The sequence below is a fragment of the Empidonax traillii genome, unplaced genomic scaffold, assembly GCF_003031625.1.
Source record: "Empidonax traillii isolate 1590-97213 ecotype Southwest subspecies unplaced genomic scaffold, ASM303162v1 scaffold417:size1128589, whole genome shotgun sequence".
NCBI lineage: Eukaryota > Metazoa > Chordata > Aves > Passeriformes > Tyrannidae > Empidonax > Empidonax traillii.
In genome coordinates, this window is record NW_020955610.1 from 218246 (window position 1) to 243539 (window position 25294).

Genomic DNA, 25294 nt, shown 5'->3' on the forward strand with positions numbered 1-25294 from the left:
TGTTTGAAGAAAAAAAATTTTTTTCCAGAGAAAAGTATGTTGCTGAGGTGAAACGCTCAAAGTTATACACACCATGCAGCAATTTTATTGGAAAAAGTTCTTAGATGAGCATCGTGTGGTCTGTGTGTGCTTACAAAGGAGTATGTTAATGGAAAATATATTGGTAATGTGAGCAAAATACCTGCAAACAAAATTAAGTCTCAATGGGAAACATTAGGAAAATAAAAAACGGAACACATCTAAAAAATTGAGGATGTCTCTTGGTGCTTCTTCCAAATAGTGAAATAAAAGTATTAAGAGAAAAACAGGAACGGGTATTTTTGGTTGTTATTATTTTTTCTTTATCAATAGGCTTCAGGAAACTGATAAATATATGAAAAATATCCAACTATAGCCCTGAGTTACCCAAGAGCTAAGACAAGCCAGATGTGGGGATGTTAGTGACGATGAGAAATAAGGGGGAACAGGGCTGTTGTTGCTCCTTTTGAACCCCACTGAAGGGCTGCAGGTGAGTGTGAGGACACCTCTCCTGCTCCTCCCCAAGAGAGTCATGGGGCTGAGTGGTCATAGGAGAACCTCAGTCTTTTCCTCAACAGATGTAATTTTTCTGTGGCCTTTCTATATAACAAATCAGTTATTTGAATTAATCAATAATGGTCTGAAGTGTCACTGGACTAACAAAAATTTCTTTCAGTGACTTTCCTTTTGATTTTTGCTTTAACTGATGCCCTTTTTTATCTCTAGAAGGCTGTGTGGGTTAATCCAGCAAAAGGATAGAGGCTGCAACAAAGTGCTGAGGAGCATCAGTGAAAATAAATGGTGGGAAGTAAATTTTTCAGTGCATTTTTCCCCTACCCAGGACTTCTGGGAGGTGAGGTCCACCTCACTCCCAGCCTGGAGTGACTTCCTGTACTCTGCTTCCATTGGTGTAAGACCAATTACTCCTGGCTGCTTATATCTCTGCACATTTGATGCAAGATATATCAGGTCCTGAGTATTTTAGATTCAGAACAGAATATTTTACATGTCTGCAGTGAGAGATTTTCAGCCATCCATATAATAGATATATGCTTTGTCCATATAAAGGTAGTTTATGATTTTTACCATTTGACAGTATTGCCACTGGGCTATGCAATTCTTAAAATTTATTCCTTCTGCAATTCGATAAAGCAGCAATTAGCTAAAAAGGAAAATAGTTATTTGTGTTTGAGCATAAAGAGAATGAAAATATACCAGCCAAAATTGAGTATTTTAACTTCCAACAAATCGGAGGTTTAGAAGGGGTGTTGAGGTTTAAAATCTAAAATACTGGGAAAGCATAAAAATACTATTTTGACACAATACTCTGCCTTTCCTATTTTCTCCCAGCTATGTATTTTTACCTATTTTTTAATTGAAATCCTAATTTTGAAACTCATTTTGTCTATCAATAGTTTTAGCAAGTAGGTCAGTCTTTTTTCACATTTTATTGCTTTCTACCATATTCTAGGCAGTTGTGTAGGTATTTTAGCATGTCCAACTGGAGATTAATTATCCAAGAGGACATTCATGGTTGTTTTGGGGTATACACTGGAGCCAAAGCAGTATTGCTATGGAAAATCATTGAAACAGTGATGCCTCAAACTAGTAAGTCTCCATAGCAACTTAAAAAAATAATGACAGCTCTACCAAGAAATTTGCTAATAGAAGCCCTTAACACATTTGTTTAGACTCAGTCATACTTCATACTCATTATGACCAGTAGACAGATTGTAAGGAAATAAAACAGAGAGAAATAAACAGGGAATATTTGCTTTTCCTGGTATTTCCCACTGACTTCAGTTAAGTTATCCGACCTTGTCTATGGCCAATATAACCATAACAGTGAAATGTAAGAATATTTAATAACATAGATTAATTGCAAAATATTTGGTTCTAATATGTGCATTTCATTTCTTATGTGTGATATACACAGCGGAAATTTCTCATTAATTAGCATAAAGATAGGTGTTCTGGAAACAAATAGCAAAATTTCCATGCTGACGATGTTAAAATTCTCAGCTGTAGCAGTCGATGTTGAAAAGATTGAATGAAAAATGCAGCAGTATGAGAGACATCCTGTTCTAAAATGGCCTCGGTCAAGTTCAAATTACAGGCCACTGAGATATAAAGAGAAGGATTCAGTACAATCAAATCACAAGAGAGATTGCTAGCTTTGGCCTGCTGGAAATGTGCAAACACACGAGAGAATAAGATAATTAGCTGTGCAACCATTGAGCTATAGTATATAACAAAACCAAAAATTTTTATGGGTTGGCATCAGTTCAAAAGAGATGTGACATAGGTTGCTAATTTTTAAGGCATCCCTGGAATTTTCTATATAAACAAAAATTGTATCTGATGGAGCAGAACTCTGTGTAAGACCTTAAAAAGTAAAGAGTTAATCACAGAACTGAAAAAATAAATGAAACTGATTTTATCTTGATTACATTTTTATTGTGAGTTCTGCCAAGAATACATGTTCTCAGGGGGTTGAAAAGGACAATTTAATAAAACTGAAAATAATTTTGAGACAGTCAACTGTAGAAAATGTAAACAGAAAGATGAGAAAGATAATTGTCCACTGTTGAACAACATTTTACTAGATTCCCAGATTGCATTTTCAGAATGATGCTGTTGCAGTGATTTAAAGAAAGAACAGTACAGGTAAAAGTAAAATGAAAAGCTTCTCTAAATCATAGTGAAATGTGGAAAAAAAAGCTGGAACAGTCGTAATAACAATAGTCTTGAATTTTAGAAAGTAGATAGTGGAAGCAAAATGTTAAAGACAAAAATCTGTGGTTAGCAGATCTAAGATGAAAAGGTAGAGAAAGGAGTTCCTGGTTGTACTGGGAATCCTGATAATATTGTTGTTCTGTGACTGTATGATGATAGCAGAACTGACAAGTATTCATGAAAAGCAGAATCTCAGTCACTTGGTATCTGCATTTGGGGAAAGCCAGATGGTAGTCATATAACATGATGATGCAGCCCTTTTAATTTTAACCAGTTACACAGCAGTTTGTTTAGGTTAGACATTTTAAAGTTTGCATGTGTACTTAACTTGCATCTGATAGCTTTAAAAGAACTAGCAAAAGACCCCAATGGTCATTTTATTTTGGTGATTACAGTGTTGAAACATGGGAATTTTAAGGTTGGGAAAAATCTAATGCGTGCCAATATTTAAAGATGATAACAGAACTAACTCAGGAAATTAAAGGCCTATCAAGTTGAGATTGCTCAAACACAATTAATGTCCATCAACATTAGCTTCGCAAAAATAATTTTTGTCAGACTAATTTGATCCCAACCTTTGATGAGATTACAAGTTCTTTTCAATCAAGATAGTGTTGTTGATGTAATAAACTTTTTGAAAGGACATGCATTCACACCAGAAGACATTTTGTTAAGAAAATAAAGCAAGAGAAAATCCACCTAACATCTATGAATTTAATTAAAAATAAATAGGTCCTATAACTGTAAATGAAGAACCATCATGGCGAGGATTTGTTCCTTGTGAGATTCGCCCCCCCCAATTGTCTTTCTTAATGAGACAAGAAAGCATGATATTTTGTTGATTAAGTTTTCTTATACCACTAAAACTGGTGGAGGATTAAATGATAAATAAAGCTGGTGAATGACAGAGAGCAATCTGAATTTCTTTACAAAATGGAACAAGTTATTTTTTTGGAAGCCTGTGCAGTGGGAACAGTGTGAGCTACACTGGTAGGATAGAAAAGACTCCATGCTGGGAAATAGGGACTGAAAAGGATTTGATTTTATGATGGATAATCAGATACACGTGGGGCTCCCGCGGTGCGCCATGGCCGAAGTGCTAAAATGATCATTGGCATATAATGAGGAGAATATGAATAAAAGCAGGGAGCTTGCATTATTCAGGTGAAGATTTAGTGTGAGGGAAAAGGGAAAGTGCTACACAGACTGTAACTCCTTGGCGAGGTGTGGCCTGGGGCTTCCTCCCTCTGATAGAGGAGAAAGTGGGGCACTGAACAGCTCCTCCCTTGTGCCTGTGCTGGGGTTCAGCAGTCAGCCACCATGCTTCATCCCCACTGACCTTACCCTGTGGGAAAGGATTTCGGTCTTCTTCCTTGTTCTTTTTTTTTTTTTTTTTTTTTTTTTTTTTTTTTTTTTTTTTTTTTTTTTTTTTTTTTTTTTTAACATTATTATTTATTTGGTTTTCTTTAAAAAGAAGGGTTTGACAGGAACTCTGGATGAGCTTAAAGGACTGGAAAATATGCTGAAAATGAGGGACTAAATTTCAAACTCTTGACTTACTAAAGAACAGAAAAGTGGTACAAAGACATTCCTAATTTCTCTGAAAAAGATTAGCAAAATCCATTGCCAGGAATTAGAGAAACTTCGACTTAAGGTAACTTACCATAGAGAAGCAAATTGAACACAAGAAAAACTTACTGAGGCCTGCAGTAGGCTTTCTCTGAACAGAAAATTTGAAACCGTGATCAGTTTTCAGTCCAGCTCAGCTGCATTATTGGTCTTAATACAGAAATTCACTTATAGGAATCCTGTAGAAGTGTAGTGAAAGAAGTCAAATTAAGTAATCAATAGATCCCTTCTACTATTAATATATTTCAGTCAAAAATACAAAATGCTTATGTTATTCTGTTGAGATGATCTGCAAAAAAGGTCTTAGTGATGTTCTTTGGAAATTTGCTTCACAAACAATTTTAATTTGTAAGCTAAATATCAGGCATATAAACTGTGAAATGTTCAAATTCTTTATTACAAAATAAAAGATTGATTTTTCTGATTGATGTAAGGAAAAGAAGTTCACCTAGATTACAAAATCTGGTCTTTCATCTCCAAATAAACATGTTTAGAATTGCTTATTTCTGTCCATGCAGGAGATGTGTTGGGGCTGGGCTGGGAGACAAGGGGAGGAGGTGATGAAGGGGTTGGAGTAAAGGCATAGATAGAGACTCCTGCCACTACTATGATGTTAGAAAATATTCTTCTCTATGCTTTCAGATGGTTTTATTTGCTCAACATTTGTTTTTGTTTGTTTGTTTTGTTCAGTTCTAGTTAAAAATACATATTAAGCCATTTTGTTTCTCCTTTCTCATTGCACCTGCTGGCACCTGTTTCACCTCATTATACCTGCTGACATAATCTCACTTGTCATTGAGTCATAGCTCTTAAATCTAATTTAGCCATCCATTCCTCTGCTACCCTGCCCTTCCTGCTTGGAGTGATTCAGAGCCTGGTCTTCGCATGCAGCCTTCACCAAGGAGTTAACATAAAAAGGAAGAAAAAACCCCACACCAATAAACCCTGCTGCTTGCATGGCTGGTCATTTGGTCCATGTTACAGGCATGCTATCTGCACTATCAGTGAAATGACAAAAATAGTGCCTTTTTGTATGTCATTTGTTGCCAAAAAATTCCAAGATGATCTGTACAGTTTGTGAACACCACCTCTGCTAAAAGAAAGGAAAGCTGATGGGGGAACAGCGTGGAGTGGATTTCAGTGGGCTGGTGAGAGGTTTCATGGTCCTTGGGAGAGAGCACTGCTTCAGGTCACCCCTAGAAAGACCAAACATCAAAAAAGACAAGCATTCTGTAGAGGTAAACGGGGAAGGGCAGGCTTCCTATGAATTCTTCAGCCATTTGATAGCATTCGCAGCAACCTGAAGAGTCAGGTCCCTTCAGAGGTTGCCTCTGAAAACATACCATATCTTTGCTTAATTTTCTAGGTTGGTTGTTTGTTTGTTGTTTTTTTTTGTTGTTTTTTTTTTGTTTTGTTTTGGTTTTTTTATATTAGTGCCCACCTGTCCTCTGAAATATGTGTAGAGTTCTTTTGGGTTACACTCTGCCTCAGAGAAATGTCTTTAAAGGTGCAGCCTCAGCATTACTTTGCTTATATGCATACTTGAGTGTGTGTATGTACTATCTACATCTGGAATGAGGGGCTGTATTAAAAATAAAATAATTATAAAAATAAAATGAAATGGCCTCACATGGAAAGCATTTGGAAAGGAAAATACCAGAGTAAAAATGGAAAAATAAGTACGTGTCAGACCAGCTGCAGGTTAGGAGCAGCTCTCCGGGAAGCCAATGGGATTTGCTGGTGCCCTTCATGGGAAGGCAGAGACGAAGCAAGTACAGCTGCCCCGCAGCACTCTGGTGACCAGGGCTTTAGTCATGCTGCAGGAGGACTTTTAGCTGTAACCTTGCTGGCCTCAGGAGTATTTCTCAGAAGCAAAAGAGGTCAACTTTAGCAAGACTGTGCCCATAGATAGTAATGACCAAAAGGGAGATCCCTGGGGCAGGCAGCATGAAGCTTTTGAAGGTGGTTGTGCCAGCAGACATCTGAGGCATGTGGCATAAGAAAGGGAAGTTCCCCTAACAGCCAAATACCCTTCTCAATTTATTCCTGCACAAAGGGTAAAGAGACCCTAGGCTGCAAACAAAGACATCATACACCGAGTTATTTGTCAGCCTCTAAATTAAGAAAGGATTTTAATACCTCCCTTTAAGAGATTTACTCACATGATTAAAGTTAGGCATGACTTTAGGAACCCCAGAAAATCAGTCACCTGATAAACTCACTGCTTCAGGTAAAAATAAATTACATTTAAAAAAGCACATTTCTTGAAAAACAACACAAAGAAGAGGTATTGTAGCAACAAAAATTTTTCTTGAAAATTATTAAATTGTTTGGTCTTTTAATAATTGAAAAGGCTTCATTACCACGCAGACAAATAACGGGTTGGCTATTCACCTTTTGTAAGATGACATTTGGATTGCTATAATAAGAGAGAAGAACCTTAGAAAACTAATGAAGGAGCATAAAAATGCAAATTACTGCAGCTAATTGGCTGTGCCTTCTTATACCTTCTGAATTATTAATTTATGACCAAGTAAATCTACCCCTTTTAAATAATATAATAAAGAACAACATTGTGCTCTATGCTGTTTAGTTGATAATGTTTGTTCCCTTAATTTTATGGTGAGTTGCTCTTATTTGCACTAGCAAGATGCTTGCAGTGTTCTGTAAAACTCTGCAGGTCCAGCACTCCTCTCATGCAGACTGACATCGTATTTCCTTTTTCTAAAAAAACAAGACAAAAGATGATATCATTATTACAATAATGCTAATTACATCTATAGCGCCACTGGCAGTTTCATTGTGAAGCAGGTTCGGAATTCTGCAGCCACCTATTTACATGCCAATATGTGAATAATTCCATCCATTTCATTGTGGTAACTTACATTCACAAGTGGTTGCTGCCCAGGGGTTTGAAGAAATCAAAATAAAATATTTGATAAGAGGGTTGATACATGCGCATTTTTCCCTGAATATTATTTCATCTCCCACAGAAAATTTGGGAAGATTCTAAGGAACTGCTTATTTTACCTGGGATTTCTAGCCCTGTGGCACAGCCCTTTGGTGTACATGAGCACAATTTTACAATATTTTATCTGGCAGACCTGAACATTCACTGTTTACACACATTCATGGGGAGGCCCTCATATTTCCTGTGAACACTCACTGAGACTGTGCAGTGCATAAACAGTGTGTCCAGTACTTTGTGCACTAGCCTTATATTGCTCAAATGCTCCACAGTTATCCGAAAAATTCTGAATTCATGTGTTTAAGTAATTCTGTTGGACAAGGGCTTAGAAACTAAGCTCAGTTTGCATGATTTGCTTTTTCCCTGATGGCTTCTCATATATACCTGTAGCATGCTTAAATTAACAATTTTTCATTAGAAAAAGATATATTTCAGCACTGGGCACTTTTTCGTAGGTGATACCTGCATGACCAAGATTGAAGAATTTGACCTGTGGGATGGTTCATTGCTTTAGAGGACACAGGCCCTACTTTCTGTAAGGCAAAGTGGTTATTATTACAAAAATCAGCCTTTCAAGACGAGGTTTCTCATTCTCCATTTTAGCCACCAAATGATTTATTTTTAAAACATAGCCAAAACAGGTTAAAAGTTTTGTTGCATTGATTGTATGTTGCTTAGTGCATGGTACTCCAAACCAGAAAAAAAATCCATGTGCCAAGGAACTTGTTTGTTTGTCCCAGCTACCACTGGGGCTGGGGTGCCTAAAGCAGCTCCCACACTGAGGCAGCTCATGAAAAAGGTTTGCTCAGGTTTGAGTTATCTGGCCAGCTCAAGGCTTCAGTTATGAAGATAACACAAGAGAGTCTCCGTGAGTCCAGAGAATTTCTAGTGTTGAAGGTAGGTAAACAAAAGCTGAAGAATATTAAATCTTATTTATTTTGTTTATCTTTTAGGGGTTCTATAATTGGACTGCACACAAGCTTTGCCTAGTGCTTCTTCTTATAGCATCCAAATATCTCACTAGTATCAATGCATTTCCCAGGTGGGGAAACGAACCTTATCTTCAGTTTACAGAAGTGAAATTGAGAGATGCAGGGTAGGTAAAATAGCTGCCCAAGGCTGCCTGTGAAAACTTGGGCTGGAACTTGGATTTTCATCCCACTTGCTGCACAAACTACCGAGCCATCTTTTTTTGCAGTCTGGATTTTCAGAGTATTTTTTAAACAAAAGAAAACAATACAAACCTACCTCTAGGTTGACAAGGAGACATTGCCTTCTTAGGCACCAGAAATATGGTGGCCATAGCATGCCAGTTTTTGTGAGTAAAATTTCCATACGCGCACACACACGCATATATATGTATACACATATATGTATCTTAATCACTGAGAATCGTTCTGTAAAGGATCTGTGGAATATTATATTTCAGGATCAAGACCAAACCTACTACCATTTGAAAGGGTCATATTAAGCATTAGGTTTCTAGTACACATTACTTAAAATATTAATGAAGCATGTAATAGCTGTTAAACTAAAGACAACAGGAGCTGTGAAGAAGATACCCTGATATATTACCCAGAAGATCAAGGAAGAAAACACCTCAGGAATAAGTATTTCAGTAAGAGACTGTAGGTGGTAATTAAAGTCGCTTAGGCACAAAAGAATTTAATCCAAATAGATGTGTGGGGAGTGTAGCATTTACCTGCAACTTGCTGATAGTGTCTGCTTCAACCACCTCTTTACACCTGGAATCTTCTCTCTTAACTAGAAAGAAGAGTAGCAGATATGTTTATGCTCTAAGAGTTAGTGAAGAAACAGAAGAAAGACATGAAGAGATAATAATTATCCATAGATTCATGAAGAGAAAGAAGAGGATCACAGGGACTAGTCATTTTCGTTTGTCAACAGGCCAAAAACTAAGGGGATTAGCCTGCAGCAAATTAGATTAAATATCAAGGAAAAATATGAATTAGTCATGGAGGGAATATTTTAGAATCAACATAATGAGACTATTTAAGGCTAAACTTCCTAAAGCACAGCTGGAGATGGTTTAAGGTTGACTTAAGTCTTCCATCACAAAAAGGATAGTGGAGCTCACTAGGAACAGGCTCCTCTCACGTTCCAGCCATGGGCAGTCTTTTGAACTTCAGTTCAGGTTTTCTGCTCCGTTATGGAAAGTGACGATCTGAGTGACTAGCCCTCTTCCCTCCTTCATGCTTTAGCCCATTAGCTGTACACTTCCTAAACAGCTTTCTCATTAGCACCTGAGGAAAGGTAGACCTCTGGAAATCTGCAGTTCTCCCTGCTTTGCTGGGGAGAAAAGGCATGACATTTTCTGCAAGATGTGTGAGTAGTTGCAAACTGAGCTACTTTAATAACAGGCTTTTGGAGAAAAAGCCAAAGTAACACCTATTACCCATGAGGAAAGAAACCCGGCACAGTGACTGAGAAGTGCTACATTGACCAGTCCTTTGGGAAGAGCCACACCACTTCTTCCCAAGCTTTGTTTCATGTTTCAGGTGACTATTATTTATCTCTGCTGACAAAGTTGCAAAATCGCCTGGTCAGTCCTCACTGGCAGCATAACAACCCCCACTTCCCCTTTATTGAGCTGAGGGTAGAGAGTGCATTGCTTTCTTTCATCATGCCAAGGGTCGTCTCCTGGTGGGAAATACATGATGGGCACTCAGCCTGTCCCAAGGCGGCAGAGCCTCCATCACCCCAGGGAGCACCGAGCAGTGCTTCCTAATCCCGGAGTGCCCTCTAGTGCTGACAGCACGGTGCGGCTCCCGCCCCGCCGAGGGGAGCAGGTCCCAAACATGGCACCCCCTTGGGCACAGCCAGAGCCAGGCTTGCCCCTGTGGAGTGGGAATGAGAGCAACATAGCACGTGGGGCTTCACATCTGCCTTGCAAGGTGCCTCATTAAGTACCCACCCCTGTTCAAATAAGTACTGGCCATAAGTACTCCTAGTTTTGCCATAGGGCATTCGTATTTTACCTTAATTTTCCATAAAGCAGCAAAATATGGAAGAAACAAAGTAATAGCAACCCACACTCGCAATATTTTTGAAGAATAATCCCAAACCCTTTTAATTCGTGGACATAATATTATGTAAACTCATTAGAATCTGAAGACATATTCACTAAATTTGAACAGGGCAGCTTGCTCTTCACAAGGGTGTCACTGTGTTGCTCAGCAACTTGTGTACCTGGGACTGTTTGACATAAAAGACAACGACTTGGCTGTGTGTGATGCAAGCAGACTAAAAGGAACAAGGAAAAGATTTTTAGTTCTTCTCTACCCCCACCTCCCTTGTCCTGTAATTTAAGTTCCCATCTGACGGGAATTTTTACTTTTAAAATGACAAATGTGAGGCAGCCTTATAATACCAGCTATTACCAGATGACTTTCTAATATGTAGATCTCCTAAATTCCTAGTACAATGAAGACAAGGTTATGTACTTTGTGTTAAGTCTACTGCTGGAGAAACACTGACAAACCAGCAAGTGTATTAGGGACAGCAGGGCACAGAAATCCATGTGACATGCTAGCTGTGGAACATGCCACATCTGCTGTTAGGAAGTCTCTGTGTGTTTGGGTTCTCTTTTAAAAGAAGATACTATTACGAATGATGACCATTGTGGAAATGGACTCGGGCTATAGATGCAGTTCCTGTTGTCGTTGGACAGACAGGAAGATGGAGTTCTAGGCTCAAGTGGCTCAAGGAAGTTAGTGACAGGCCTGTCTGTCTGGGAGGGAGTCCGAAAGGGATCTTCAGAGAAGAGCCTAGGTGATCTCTTTTGAGAAGGGCTTTGTATCCTGTCTCAAAAGATTTGCCAGCACTGAATACACTGGTCTTTTAATGACTGAGGAAATTATTGACAGCATGTCTTCAAGTTCTTCTCTGGTAGGAATTTCCACTTTGTGTTATCTTCAGAGTTAGTCAATCCACGTCATTCCATTTCTCCCTTTACTCTCTGTTGTGAGTGATGCCTGCTACTGCAGGTGGGAAACAACCAAGAAATGGTTGTTTAACAGGGCAGATCATCAGAGAGAATAAATCATTTAGGAGTAGATGAAGACATGATATTTACCGTCACTGAGAACTTGCTTCCATCTGTGTATGCGGTACCAAAATATGCTTTTTTGGTACCGAATAAAAGGTTTTTATGGTCTTGTTAGAAAACATTTTCTGGTATTTGAACTAGTATTAAAAATAATAGGTAAATTGATTTTGATATATTAAATATTTTCAAACACGACATCTACCACATATTAAATCTTTTTAGCAGCAGAAGTTAATTGTCTCAAGAAGGTAAGAGTCTCTTGTGGAAGAAGGCCATCAAAACTGGTAATAATAATGATGAACATTAACATGTTATTGTTGATTTAAAATGAATATTCTTTTTCCTGTATTTGAAATAAGTGCCTCACAATAGATTACTATCTAATCTGTTGCTTGGAATAACAGAGGGAAACTACAGTTTTAGTACTGATGTGTGACAGCACTTATCTTTGCTGGCAGAGCTGTAATTAACCAAGTGATTTATTAAGGGAAGGGACTTTAGACGAGGCTTGGATTACGTCATGCGAAACACTGAAGCAATTTCTTGAAATATTTTTCTTTGGCTTGCTTCAGAATTTCTTGAAGAAATAAAAGTTTTTTTAAGTGTCAAGAGGTCCATTGGCTTTTGAAATTTGTGGAAAAGTGACTAGGTTGAAGTGACTCAGAATGAGTTCTGAGATTCCTATTGAACCGAATGTTTAATCTACTTAAATTAAAAAATTATGCTTTGATTTTGGTTATTTTAAAAACAAAACAAAACATACTGTTTTACTTTGTCCTTGTTTTTTTCTATTTCTTCTGAATCTTTAGTATATCTACTGACATAAAGCCAAAGAAAGTCAATTAGAACTCCAGACTAACTAATTTGGTGTCGGAGAATAATGACCTTTACAGTTGTTTTGCAAATGCTCTTCTTGCAACCATCTTGTTTATGGGAAATCCTGGAAAAATAGCAAAATAACAAAAGAAGTGTTGTTCAAGCATTTCTCTTTTATTGAGTGATAATTTCATCAACTGAAGTCAAGTGCTTCTGCAGAAAGTATGTCAGTCTGTACATAGCTATAGGAAAGAAAGGCTGAGGTCACTAAATAATTTCTGGAGGGATTGGGTATGTTCCATTGATGGCGGTACTGTGAAAATGTTGGCAATTAATATTATTAACAAAGGAGGAGATTAAAATTGCTCTATTATCTTTAGCAATTAGTTAGTGTCCTCAGATTTCAGCTCATAAAGTTTTTGTTTATGAGTTGGCCCTAAAGCATGTACAGACCAGACCTGCTTTCTCTAAGATTTCTAAAATGCTGTTGCAGACCTAGTTTTGTGGATGTTATTTGCTTGTTTTGGACATCTGGAATCCCATGTAAAGTTTGTTTTCTCTCTCTGACATGACATGGTTCAGGATTTTAAAAATAAGAGGTATGCAAAATTTTACCTCCCAATATGATTTAGAAATGCTGAGCAGTTCCATTTGGTACCGGAGATCTCAGTGCTTTAGAAAAATAAAATTACTTATTTTATTACTTACAAATCTAAATTTAGATACCTTCATTAAAACCCCCTCGTAAACCTTCCAAAGGAGTAAGTTAATAGAAAATAATTGTAACCATAACACTTTGCTTTAAAATGAAATATTTTGTGTCATGAGAAATCTGGGGGATAAAAAAACTACAGATAAAGGCACTTTAAAATGTGAAAATTCTTAGAAACCGGTGTGAAGACCACCTGGAATAATTTCTTAACAGAGATAGATACAACAAAAATCAGGATGGTTAGAGCAAAGGCAGAGCTCAAGTTGTTTATTCCTAAGCAAATAGGAATTCTTCAAAAAATGATAGTTTTCCCAAACTGAATGAAATAAAAGAGACAAAAAGATGAGAATTCAGAGATGTGGGAAACCTATGAAATACAAATAACCAGAAACACAGAAGACCAAATAAAGCTTAAGTCGTCAATAAAGTGAAATCAGAAAACCTGCATGAAAACCTGTAAGTTTGCTGAACTGTTGTTAAGGATGGTGAGTACTGCAGTATGGTGAAAGATTTGTCTCAGTCTTCACCATATGAATTAATGGTGAATATATTTTTCTATAACATATTCTTCCCAAGGAAAAAAACTAAAGGATGTTACAAGGTCAGGGTGCTGATACCTGGAGATACTGAAATAATATTCAGATATTTTTAATCCCAATTGTTTCATTTGATAAATTATAACTTCTTTCTAAAAAAAAAAAAAATCCCTGAACAAGTTAACAGAAATGTAGTGAAGAATGGGATGACATTGAAAATGAATTTTCAGAAAATGCTTCATGCCTCATGAGAGGTATGACTGAGGAGAATGTGACTGAGAGGTATGACTGAAAGACAAGAAAACCTCACTAAAGTAAGATTAAATGGTTAAATCTTAGCATGGGCAAAGGTGAATACTGCAGTGCCTCAGTTTTCCTCTCTAAATATATGTGTTTACATGCATATTTTTTTTGAAAAGTGGGTGAATACGAAATGAAAAATATGCAGTAGACAAAGTAATCCAGGTTAGCTTGGATGAGAGATGACAGAGGAAGTTGGAGGGACAAAAGCAAACTAAAGCATGGTAGTGTGGAAGTTGAAGAATATTACTGAGTAATGCAAAGCAAAGAACACAGAAAGAATAATTAAAAAAAAATAGCCTCAACTGCTCAGGAAAGAGGAAAAACAAGGTGTTATTGCTATTTTAAGTGGAGGTCAAAGTAAAAAGAAATATGTTAGAAATCTTAAAAGAAAAAAAACACTCTAGGATAAACCAATTCAGCGAGTTAAGAACAGCTCTCAGTCTCAGTTATGGGTGAAATTTTAGTGCTAGAGAAGTAAGTGGAAGAAAATATCCTGCTGACAACTTAAGTATTAGGAATTCACTCGTTTCATTTATAGTTATGCTTTACTCGCAAGAATGTTAAAGATGAAGACAAAGTTCATCATGCAGCTGCATTAGCACTGTGGCTGTTACAAATTTCACCCGGTGAACCACTGGTCCAGTCCAGCATTATTATTCTTCTGGGAAAGTAAGCATTTGCTACAACTCAGTTTAAAAAAAAAAAAAAGGGAACTTATGCAAACATGTCACAATTAGAAATGCTCAGTGAATTTTTATGATAAATATATGGAAATGAGTGGAAAATTTTATTAATTTGTCACACAATTTTCATGACAGGATGACATCTTCATTCATTATTTATCTATTTTTGAACTTTAATGCATGGGTTTAGTTGCATTTACCCTATCTCTATTATTTTATAAAACTGCCATGTTTATTAATAATTGTGCAGTTTAATATTTGTAGTGTGAGTTTTACAGAAACCCAGCACTCCGGTAGCTGTCACTAATATTACCTTATAAAGCTGAAAATATAAAGTACTTTATTTTATTTTTAATGTAATGACCAGGAGGCAGTAGGTGTGGAGCTGAATGCAAAGTAAGTGAGTCATTTCAGTTCCCCAGTGATTTGTATCATCTCCCTGTTCAATACTGATCCCTAGCCAGGCTGTTGGCCTTACTTCACAATATGTGGCACAGCAGACACAGCTCATAACAGAGCTCTTCGTGACTCAGCTTCTACCAAGGGAAAAAAATGGGCACAGTTTTAGCCTTGATCTTGCCAATATCACTGCTGAAGCAGTAAATGTAGGCACTACCTAGCTTTCCTCTAAGGCAGCCTTCTGAACGGCATAGAAGAGCATAGCTACCAGAAAGCAAAAATGGCTATTGCATTTCAGGCTAAGCAAGAGAGAGATCATATCTTCCTCTTCCTCTTGGGGTTGCAAGAATAAGAGTTGTGAGTTAAAAAAGAGAAAATGTGAGCATATGTTGATACTATCAGAGTTTGGGAAAGCTGGCAGTGCTCTCTAGGGAACTGATTCTCCTTGGTCCCTTTTGACCAGGCTGCAGGACAGCAGCTTCTGATGCCTATCAGCAGATAAATGATGCTGCTCTGCTTCTTCACCAGGTAAGAGCAAGGCTCTGGGGGAGGGGGTGAAGCTCAGCAGAAGAGGAGCTTGTTTATCTTAACATGCGTTTCAGGCTGTGAATTCACCAGCATAATGGCATCTGCTGGTTCCTGTAAAGTTCGTAACAGCTCCTAGTGTGCATTTTTTGAACTGATTTCAATTAGTGGGAAACTCACTGTGTGGGAAGCCCAACTCCTGGTGAAGTTGGACAATGCCAATTGCAGAAGTCATGGTTTTTTGCCTATAAAATGTTCAGCTTCCACTTAATATAATATCTAGCACAGTACAAAGGCTATTATTCATATCAAGACTTAGAGGATAGTCTGTGGGGTATAATGTACTCAGCTACCAAAACAAGCCACATCACTGGTTCTGAGGAGAGGCTTGTAATAGCACCATTTGTTCAAATATTGGAATAAAAATAAAGCAGTTAATCTAAGGAGTACTGACAGACAAAAAGCAGTTGCAATAAAAGCTAATTGTCTGTTAGCTCCAGGTATATTTTTATTGAGTGTTTCAATCCTAGCCTAAAAGCGTATATTAGGAAAAGGCTCTGCTATCTTCACAGATCAAGCAGCAACTGGGGCAGGATGCAATCTCATTTCTCCACATACTTTCTTTCCCAGCCCATCCCTTCTTCAGCTGTCTGCCTCCATTTTGAGGACATTCTAAAACCTTTGTGTAGGTCCCATTGAAGCTCTTCTCAGTAGTCAACACCCTGCAGTAACAAGGTGATTTCCTGATATCCCCACTTATATCTAAAGAAGTATAGGTTTAAGGAGGTCACTGTATTTCATATGTAGAAAGAAGGGGCAGCTCATCTTCACTTGAGTTTGATTTTTTAAGTGACAGAAAACACATTTTTCACAAGGTCAGTAGCAAAATTAAGGCTTTCATTAATTATTTGATATGCTTTGTGTATGGCACACATTAGACATTTGCTTGGTAGGCAGAGGACCTGCAGATTTTCTGATATGCTCTAGTGTCTGATTTAGTTTGATGCAGCCTTTCTGCCTGGTCTCCAAGAAATTGGCTTTTTTAAGATGAGATTCCCCAAGTCATCTCCTATCGTCTGGGACTCCAGCCCAGGAGCTCTGTGTTTCTCTTGTTGGAGCCCTCTCAGGGTTTCCAATAATTTTTTTATTCAATCAAAACCAAAGCCACTGGCTTCAATGATTTTAAGCTTCAACCCCTACCTTGACATAACAAGGCTTTATTTTTTCTTCTGGTATATTTATATTGATTATTAATAATAAATACATTATTTGTTTTTGTCCTCCAGTAATGGATCATGAGCAGCAAGACTGCAGAGATGAAAGAAAAAGTTATTTCCTATTTCAAGTAATTTTATGAATCAGCTAACCGTTAGTAAACCAAAGATGGAAAATCTGACTCTTTGTCATAACCCACATTGATCAGCACTGTTGTGACCATACAGTATTTAGCTATTTTTATCTAACACCTGGCAGCAACTTGTGTATCACTACTGAAATCATCAATTGAACTATTAAGAAGGAAGAGACGTTTAATAACCCCCGCAGTTCTCATTGCAGCAGGGCTAAGTCTAACAGTGATGTTCTTACCATCAGGGCTGAATTTCAGTGGTTTTTATTACATTGGCCTTGTTTCATTAGAATTCAGCATTTTTCAGGATTCTTACAAAACATATACTTTGTACTTTGCAAACTCTGTTGGCTGTCGTGGGTGGACTTGTGTGGCCAGAAGACCAAGTGACAGTGTTCACAGAAGACAGGGAAAAGTCAATTTAACTTTAAAATCTAAGCACTTACCAAGGCTAAAGAGGAAATAATGGAGGCAGGCTCTTCTGCCTAGTATGACAGTGAGATCTGAAAGCAGAATAAGATACAGAGGAAAAACAGGATAAGCAGCTGGAGTGAAATGCGATGTTTGTTAGGCAGGAAATCAATAACCTTTGACGGGCAAGTCTTATATAAACCTTTATTCTGGGCCTGCTATGTTTGGAAATTACAACAAAAGAAACAAAAGCTAGTTACTTGGAAAAATCCAACCTCAGGTTGTTTACTAAGCTGAAGGAGTGCCTGGAATCGCTCTTTTGCGGAGGAAAAACAAGTGAAAAGGATTTTGCTGGTGAAGGCTGAATATATACTCCTCTGGGAAGAGAAAACACATGGATTTGATCACACCTCTTTCTCTTACTTCCAGATATCTGTGCTTGCCTAAAAAACTGCACTCTCTCTGGGATAGCTCAGAAAACCAACATGGTCATTAACTTTTCCAAAGATAGCAGTGGGGAAACAGCAGCTGAGGCAATGCAGTGACTCAGTATGTGACCCTTTGGAGTCCCTGGTGCATCTTAGAAGGTCATTTCAGGAGATGCATTCTGGTGGGACCAGTGGAAAGTGGACCCTAGGGAGCAGCTGGACTGTAGGATGATGTTTTTTAACCTGAGTGCTCAGATTGCAGCACTGCCAATCCCAGATGTTCACAAATCACGAGGAAAGTCTGAGAAAGGCCTGAGATTGGGTAAAAACTTAAAACTGAGATTTTAAAAAGAAAATAAGTTTAGGGTGTGGTTTATTGCCTTCAGGTTTCTTAGCCTTTAGGGTGCACTTGAGTCATGTTTTTAAGTTTCTCTTTGCTACCAATGAGGTCTAGGAAACTTACTTAAAACCATAAGCCAAGATTCTCACCTAATCATTTGACTGTGGGAGCTGAAAAATACAAAATTATGAGAGGTGCAGCACTGACTGGTGGGGCCAGGCATATGGCAAGTAGTTGGGAAAGGCCTCTTGGAGAGGGAGGGGAGGCAGCCTGGGAATGGGGTGCAGCAAAGAGGCCCGTGAAGTCAGTGGGGAGAGGTTGTTGAGAGGCAGGTAGGAGAAGAGGATTGGCACTTGAAGAAAGTGAAGTTGGACATATCAGGAGATGGGAAAACATTTCCTACAGTTATCTCCATCAGTTAACCCCTACAGGTCCCTGGTGCAACAAAATGAACTGTTTATCAGGTAAATTTGCTTTCCCACAGAGACTGAGATTATTTCATTGATTTAAAGAGAGAACATGTCAACATAAGTATGTCAGTAGGTCAAGGAAAGTGATCCTGCCCCTCTACTTAGCCCTTGTGAGGCTGCATCTGGAGTGCTGTGTCTGTTATGGGCTCCTCAGTACAAGAGATACATGGAACCCCTGGAGTGGGTCCAGCAGAGGGCTAAAAATTTGATTAAGGAACTGGGGCATCTCTCTTCTGAGGAAAGGCTGAGGAAGTTTGGCCCATTCAGTCTCAAGAAGAGATGACTGAGAGGGGACCTCATTGATGTTTATAAGTATCTGAAGGGAAGGTACCAAGAGGATGAAACTAGGCTCTTCTCAGTGCTGCCAAGCAGTAGGACAAGAGGCAATGAGCAGAAAGTTCCACCTGGATAAGAGGAAGAACTTCTTTACTGTGTGGGTGATCACACTCTGGAACAGATTGCCCACAGAGGTTGTGGAATCTCCCTCAGTGGAGATACTCAAGAACCTTCTGGAGACAGTTCTGTACAATGTGCTCTAGGCTGACCCTACTTAAGCCAGATGACCCACAGTGGTCCCTTTCAACCTTACGCATTGTGGGATTCTGTGGTTCTGTAATTGTTACTCAGAGAAATGTATGCTTGGTCTGAGCAGGGTGATCTGAGGATGATGAGTGGCAAGTCCAGATTAAAACTAACTGATAAAAAGATGACCTATGGCAGCCCTAACTTAGCTTTTCAGCATAGTAATAGAGTAAAAATCTTTAAAGCCTGCAGAAAGCCAAAGAGCAACTGGACTGAAAAGATGAAACAGTCTTAAAGCCATGAACATTTACATTTCTCAGTTTCCGTCTTTAAAATATCAAGTTGAGACAGGAGTGGATGAGAGTGTTGAGAGCTGTGAAAGGTCTTAGCTTTGAATTAGCCTCACTTTAGCTGTGAGGTGCTTCCAAATGCAGTGCAGAAGTGTAGACAGGACTGCCTCGCAGTTCAAGCACAGGGTGAAGATGTAGAAATTGCAGTCATCCTGTCAACTCAGCCACCAACGGCAGGATGAATGTACTCAGTGTGATCGATTTTAAAGGTGAATGTAGGGAGCTATGTATGCAGACCTTAATAACTCCTCCATGTCCTTTACTGTGAAGCAAGAAAGTGGCACAAAACACTCTATGATGTGTTTTACTCACAGTTCAGCAACACCACCCATCAGAAAACCCTCAGCTGAATGCAGAAATTGCATTTGCATTTCTACATGCTCTGTGGACTCTTTGCCCAACCCAGCATTAGGCATTTAACCTAAAGGACTGGTCCCTGTCAGACAGAAAAACTAAATTCTTGCAAGTGGTGAATGAGATCACAGCCTTCTGTGTCCTCTTGCAATGCTGGTGGCACAGGGGCTCTAGCTGGACACTGAGCTGCACGCATCTGTGTGTGCAAATACTCTTTTTCTCTGTCCAGAAGCATCCTTGGATGTCTCACAGTATTCAAGGATGGAAGTTCTGTTCTGTCTTAGACATTAGAAAAAAATTTCTCAAAAAAAAAAAAAAAAAAAAAAAAAAAAAAAAAAAAAAAAAAAAAAAAAAAAAAAAAAAAAAAAAAAAAAAAGAAAAAGGAAAAAAAGTTGGCTCTGTTTTCTTTTCCCCACACAGATACATACTCCATTGGATGATTTTTTTATTATGCTTACTGCTGTACTGAGCAAACTCCTTGCTGCACTGAGAGTTAGTTGGTGTTTTGGGTTGACTAGCTCATACTTAACCATGTCTTCAAAGACTCTGCAGTGATGCTGCATACTGAAAAAACCTGTGCAGATTAGGCACTTTTGAAAATCCCATTTGAAGGATCAGTTCAATACATTTTGTTAAGAAACTTGAACTAAAATAGAACCATGAAATCAAAGCATAGCTAGCATTAATATTCCACGAAAGTAAAAGTGCAGCATTACAGACATCAAATCAAAATCAAGTCAACAAATTGACTGCGGCACTGGATCAAAATGAAACCAAATTGCCAACTTGATGAAAACCCACAGTGTTTATGAACTCTGAGGATCTATGAAAGCACGTCTGCTTAGCTAGAAATTTCAAAAGCACATTTTTCCTGAGCCAGACAGAAATGTAGCACTGAGCTGGGTTATTCAGTGGTGAAACCCCCATTTCAGAGCCAGTTATCTGGCTTCCTTCTTTGGATCCTCTTCCTCAGTAATGAGTTAATCCTAATCCCACCTCCTGAGTGCCATCATATGTAGCACAGTCTCAGAAAAGGACACTCCTGATAAGCAGAAGCTTTTCAGAAGTTATTTACCAGAAATTGCAGATGACAATTTTAGGTCTTTAGGATCAAACAGAGGCCCCAGAAAATATATTAAAGAGCAATTTTATGCAATGTTATATATAACTTCTAAGCCTCAGGAACTTTACTTCCCTCCTCTTCTCTTTTTCAGAGAGATTTGTGCACATCTGGAAATATAAAGCTACATTTAAACACTAGGAAACTGAAGAGTACAAAAAGACCTGGGTGTCTACTACCTAAAAAAAGAAGGAAAGAAAAATAGATGACCAAGACAAAGGAATGTAACTGCTTAACTCTCTTAGTCCTTCAAACTTGCAGAAGAGAGGTAAGGACTAAATCTGAGGAGTGAAATGGCAGAGGTCACAACTCTCTTTGAGATTAAGGCTTTCCTGTTTTTGGGAAAGACTCGTGGAATACTGCTGCTGCTGGTTGGTGCCATAATTCCAAATAGAAAGAGTTGTGGAATGCTGATACTGCTGGTTGGTGCCATAATTCCAAATAGCTAGAGATTTTAGAGGGTCTGAAATTTCAGTACTTTTCCAGCAATACAGGTTGCTATCCTGAAGTCAAAGCCCATTTGAATTTTCAGTGCTTTCCTTCAAGGATGAGCCTTGAAATCTGGTACAGCAGGGCTCAAATGCACTCTTACACAGCAACTGTAATTTAAAAAAAAAAGCTGTTTAAGTCACAAGAATATTGCACCTTAATAGACTCAAATGCATCATTCAGATGAATATATAACACTGAGTAGTGGGAGCACATCATACTGCTTTGGAGGGAACTGCCGTTATTTTTGGTGAGGCAGAGGTCCCAAGATGTCACCATGCCATTATTCTATGGAGTGTTCAACATTTAAAAGAGTTTTTTTTAAAGGAGTTGTTTGGGAAAAATAAACTCCAGAACAACTTGGCAACAAATGGGTGTCAAGACTGTCAGCAAAATAAAGAAATAAAAATGTACTATGTGTCTCATCAACTCAGCTGCATTTCAAAAGTTCTTCCTTTCTGTTTTGGAAATGAACTATAAGTCAGCTTCTCAGCAGGAATCTTTGTCTTCATATGCTTTATACAACAATATGTATCATTATAAAATTTACTCTCAAATCTTACATATTATACACAGTCTACATATAAGCTATTTTTTTCCAAACTGTATTTTAATCCTGTATTTTCATACTACCATTTTTGGAATAGTTCTCATTGTTGATCCTCTTGATTTTGATTGCCAGAGTCACTGTTACACTTTAAAACGCCGAAGGAACCAACGCATGACCTAAAGGGCAGTACAGTTCCTGCCTGAAAGCTGGTGATTTGACATCATGTGTGCCCAATTTTGAAATATAAAATTTTGTTGGGTTTTGGGTGGGTTTTTTTACTATATTTTTCCTATTGTTTGGTATGGTAGACCACATTGTGTCAACACTGTGGAAAAAATTGTGCAACTCCAGTTCTTACCGTTCCTTTAGCTAGCATGCATGCACACAGACTTTCTTCTCCCCTTGGAACAAGATACTACACCCTAGACTCATGGTTTTTGTCTGTGTAACTGGGGTGGCAATACATATTTTATCACATAAGAACTACTGCTTTAATATTTGAGATATAAGATGTTGAATATTTCCCATTTTATTATGGACAAAATTATTGTTTATTTTTTAAGTTTTTTTTTTCCAGTGGACATATAAATGTGTATATATACACATATATAAATATGCACACACACACAAACACATATATATATATATAGTTTTTTTCAGAACTGTGCAGATCAACGGAGAGAGGGTGACTGGAGAACAGTAAGGAGAATTTATGCCTAAACAAGAGTAGCTGAAGGAAAAAATCAGTAAAAAATGGGTCAGTAATTTTCATTCTGACAAAGTTCCTTCAGAGTTAGGAAAGTGTGAGGTTTACTTTATTATCTAATGTTTTAAGTGAAATCTCAGGATTAAAGTCAGCCTGTAAAAGAGAAGCCTGCCTTTATGAATCTTTAATTATGATAAATTTTATCAACCTTTTCACTTCAACATTGAAACTCTTAGAAGGAGTTTAGAATTGAATTTAATTTAGAATGTACTGGAATGTGAAGAAATCTTGAATATAAAATCATCTCCAAATCAGAAATCCCACAATCTGGAATTGTTTTGAGGGCAAAAGGACAAAAATCTGAGATTTTTGAAAGTCTAGGAGTGCCTCCAACTCCAGAAATCCATTTTTTTATTTTATTAAAACTTGAAAAATAGAGTTGATCTCTTGCTGTGTAGACATCAGCTGAAAAAAACCCCAAAAACTAAATCACAAAACTGTGCCCAGATTGAGTCTGCATTTTAAAAACATGATGTTTTTATTTATCCTGCACAAACTTTTACATAGGAAATTGCAGTTGTGTATAAAATACTAGTTCAAAATCAGTTTTCCATAAGGGAATGTACCTAAGCATAAATACAGAGGTGTAAGTTAAGCTGGAACTTTCAGGTTAGCTTTTTTGGACTGAATTCCCTCTACGGCAGAGAGGCAGCTAAAATTAATTATAAAGTGACTGGGTAAAAGCTCTTTTCCCAGTCTGTGATCCCAGCTATCACAAACTAAAAAAATGTGTTCATATTCATAAGCCATCAGAGCCTTTGCCTAAAACTGCAATTATGTTAACATATTTTAATAAATACATAATCACTCTAATAGGTACCTCTAATGAATGCAAAGGTTAATTCCAGTGCTTTCTTCCTTACTTTTTGCTTCAGAAAATATTTCCTTTCATTTTAATAGCAGAATTCAGCAGATATTTACATCGGGTAATGCTAGTGACAAATTCCACATTGGCTGCAGTGAGGACCGGGACCAATTTTTGTTATGTTTAAGACTTGTCTTTTTATCCCATTCACTTTAAGGAACAGAGATGAGCTTTCTTTTTGATGAGAGAGTTGTGAGCCTCTCCCAGAATGAAACCTCGGGTCTGGATGTCTCCTGCCTCCTTGTATCCCCAGCTGTGTAGCTGTCGCTCACCTCCTGTTTCTGATCAGAAAAACAATGCTTGCAGTAGTTATTCTGGTTTTAAAATATTTCCTTAAGAGACTTCTATACTACAGATTCACAAACATTTCTTTAGTTTGGAAAAGGGATGTCAATCAGCAGCACTGCCACTTTATGAACTGCTCCTATTTCCAAAATCACCTCTATTGTTACAGTCTGACAAACTACCAAAAGAGTTCAAAAATTGCCAGCTGCAGGGGCTAATTCAGCTCCTTTCTGAGGTGTTTCGTTCTTTCCTCCTGCCATTATCACTGTCCTATTTTTTTCCCTGGTGGTTGTTAAATCACTAACTAATTATGTATTATCAAAGCTGCACGTAACAGTGGAGTTTGTCTCCTGGTTGATGTATATAAAAACAAGCTGAGTGAGTGAGTCAGTCAGGGTACAGACGGCTGTACCGCTCCACCTGGTGCCTGTGTTAGCACTTATTCATGCCTTCCCTTTGTTCTTCTGGGCTCCTTTTACTTTTTACTGCACAGCTAGATAGGTACTGACTGCTGCATTATGTGTGCTTTAATGTTTTTTTTATTATTACTATGGGAGAACAAAAACGTTCATAAAAGGTGTGTTTTCTTTCTGGGAAAATTTCTCGGTGATGCAGTTGCTTCTCTGTTGGGGAACTTGAACCTTAAAAAAACGTGACAAAGATTACTAGATGCCCACTTAGTTTCTCTGGTAGTTACTCAGGCAGTTAGTTGGAAGAAATGAAAAATCCCTGAGCCATCTTCCATGCTGATATGAGTTCAACAGTGTGCAAATATCAACGTAGAAATTTACATGCTTATCCCTTGAGAAGTCTGTGCACATATGGTATTCTTTTTCAAATTATTTAATTAAAGCTCAAAAAACATGTGAAATCTGGAATGCTCACTTCCAAAAACACCTACCACATTAAATCAAACTCCCCAGGTTGACACATGGAGGCGTTTTCTAAAATGTAATTTAATTTTCATTTCTGTATTCTTCACCCTCCTCCCTCCCCAATTCCCTCATCTTAAGGAACAGTGAGAGACCTACATTCTCTTTGGCAGTTTACTCAGTTGCACAAATAAACCTGTGCACAGATGAACCCATGCAATACTGAAATGTGGAGGTTGCTACCTTACATGTTAACTCTTCTTTTTTTTTTTTTTTTTTTTTAATAGAGAGAGGTATAAGTAAGGGTTTTTATTGTCTGCAGAGTCTTGTTCATGTTGATCAGCAGAAATTCTAAACTTTCACATCTCAAATGTGACCCAACAGCATTCCTTCTTCTATATTTGTTTAATACTTGGCAGCTGGGGAAATACACAGCAAGGAAAGACAGAGATTACCCACTTTGAGGAAGGAGGTTGGGAATTACCTACTATATTCAGCTGCCACTACTTGGAAAGAGATACTATGCTTGCCAAAGCACACTACCTATAATTATTAAGCCTGTCAGTTTGATTTCTGATCTGAACAAATTGGAAAAAGAGGACAAATTCAAAGAAAAAGCTCCAACCCTTGCTAAAGAGATCATAACTATTTTTCAGACACTCTTTCATTTGGCAAGATGCCTACCTTGGACGTGAGCACATGGGGTACAAATTTGGATTTTTGCTGGACT

The 25294-nt window shown here is 37.9% G+C and overlaps 1 long non-coding RNA gene across 2 annotated transcripts; it reads left to right on the forward strand.

Annotated features, from left to right (window-relative positions):
• Positions 1-570: 570 nt before the first annotated feature.
• LOC114062548 lies at positions 571-22630 on the forward strand. Of its 2 annotated transcripts, none has more exons than XR_003572413.1 (3): positions 571-598; positions 20832-21005; positions 22437-22630. It is a non-coding gene; the product is annotated as an uncharacterized LOC114062548 (long non-coding RNA). The 2 variants fall into 2 exon arrangements; XR_003572414.1 differs by lacking the exon at positions 571-598 and adding an exon at positions 8758-8969.
• Positions 22631-25294: the final 2664 nt, after the last annotated feature.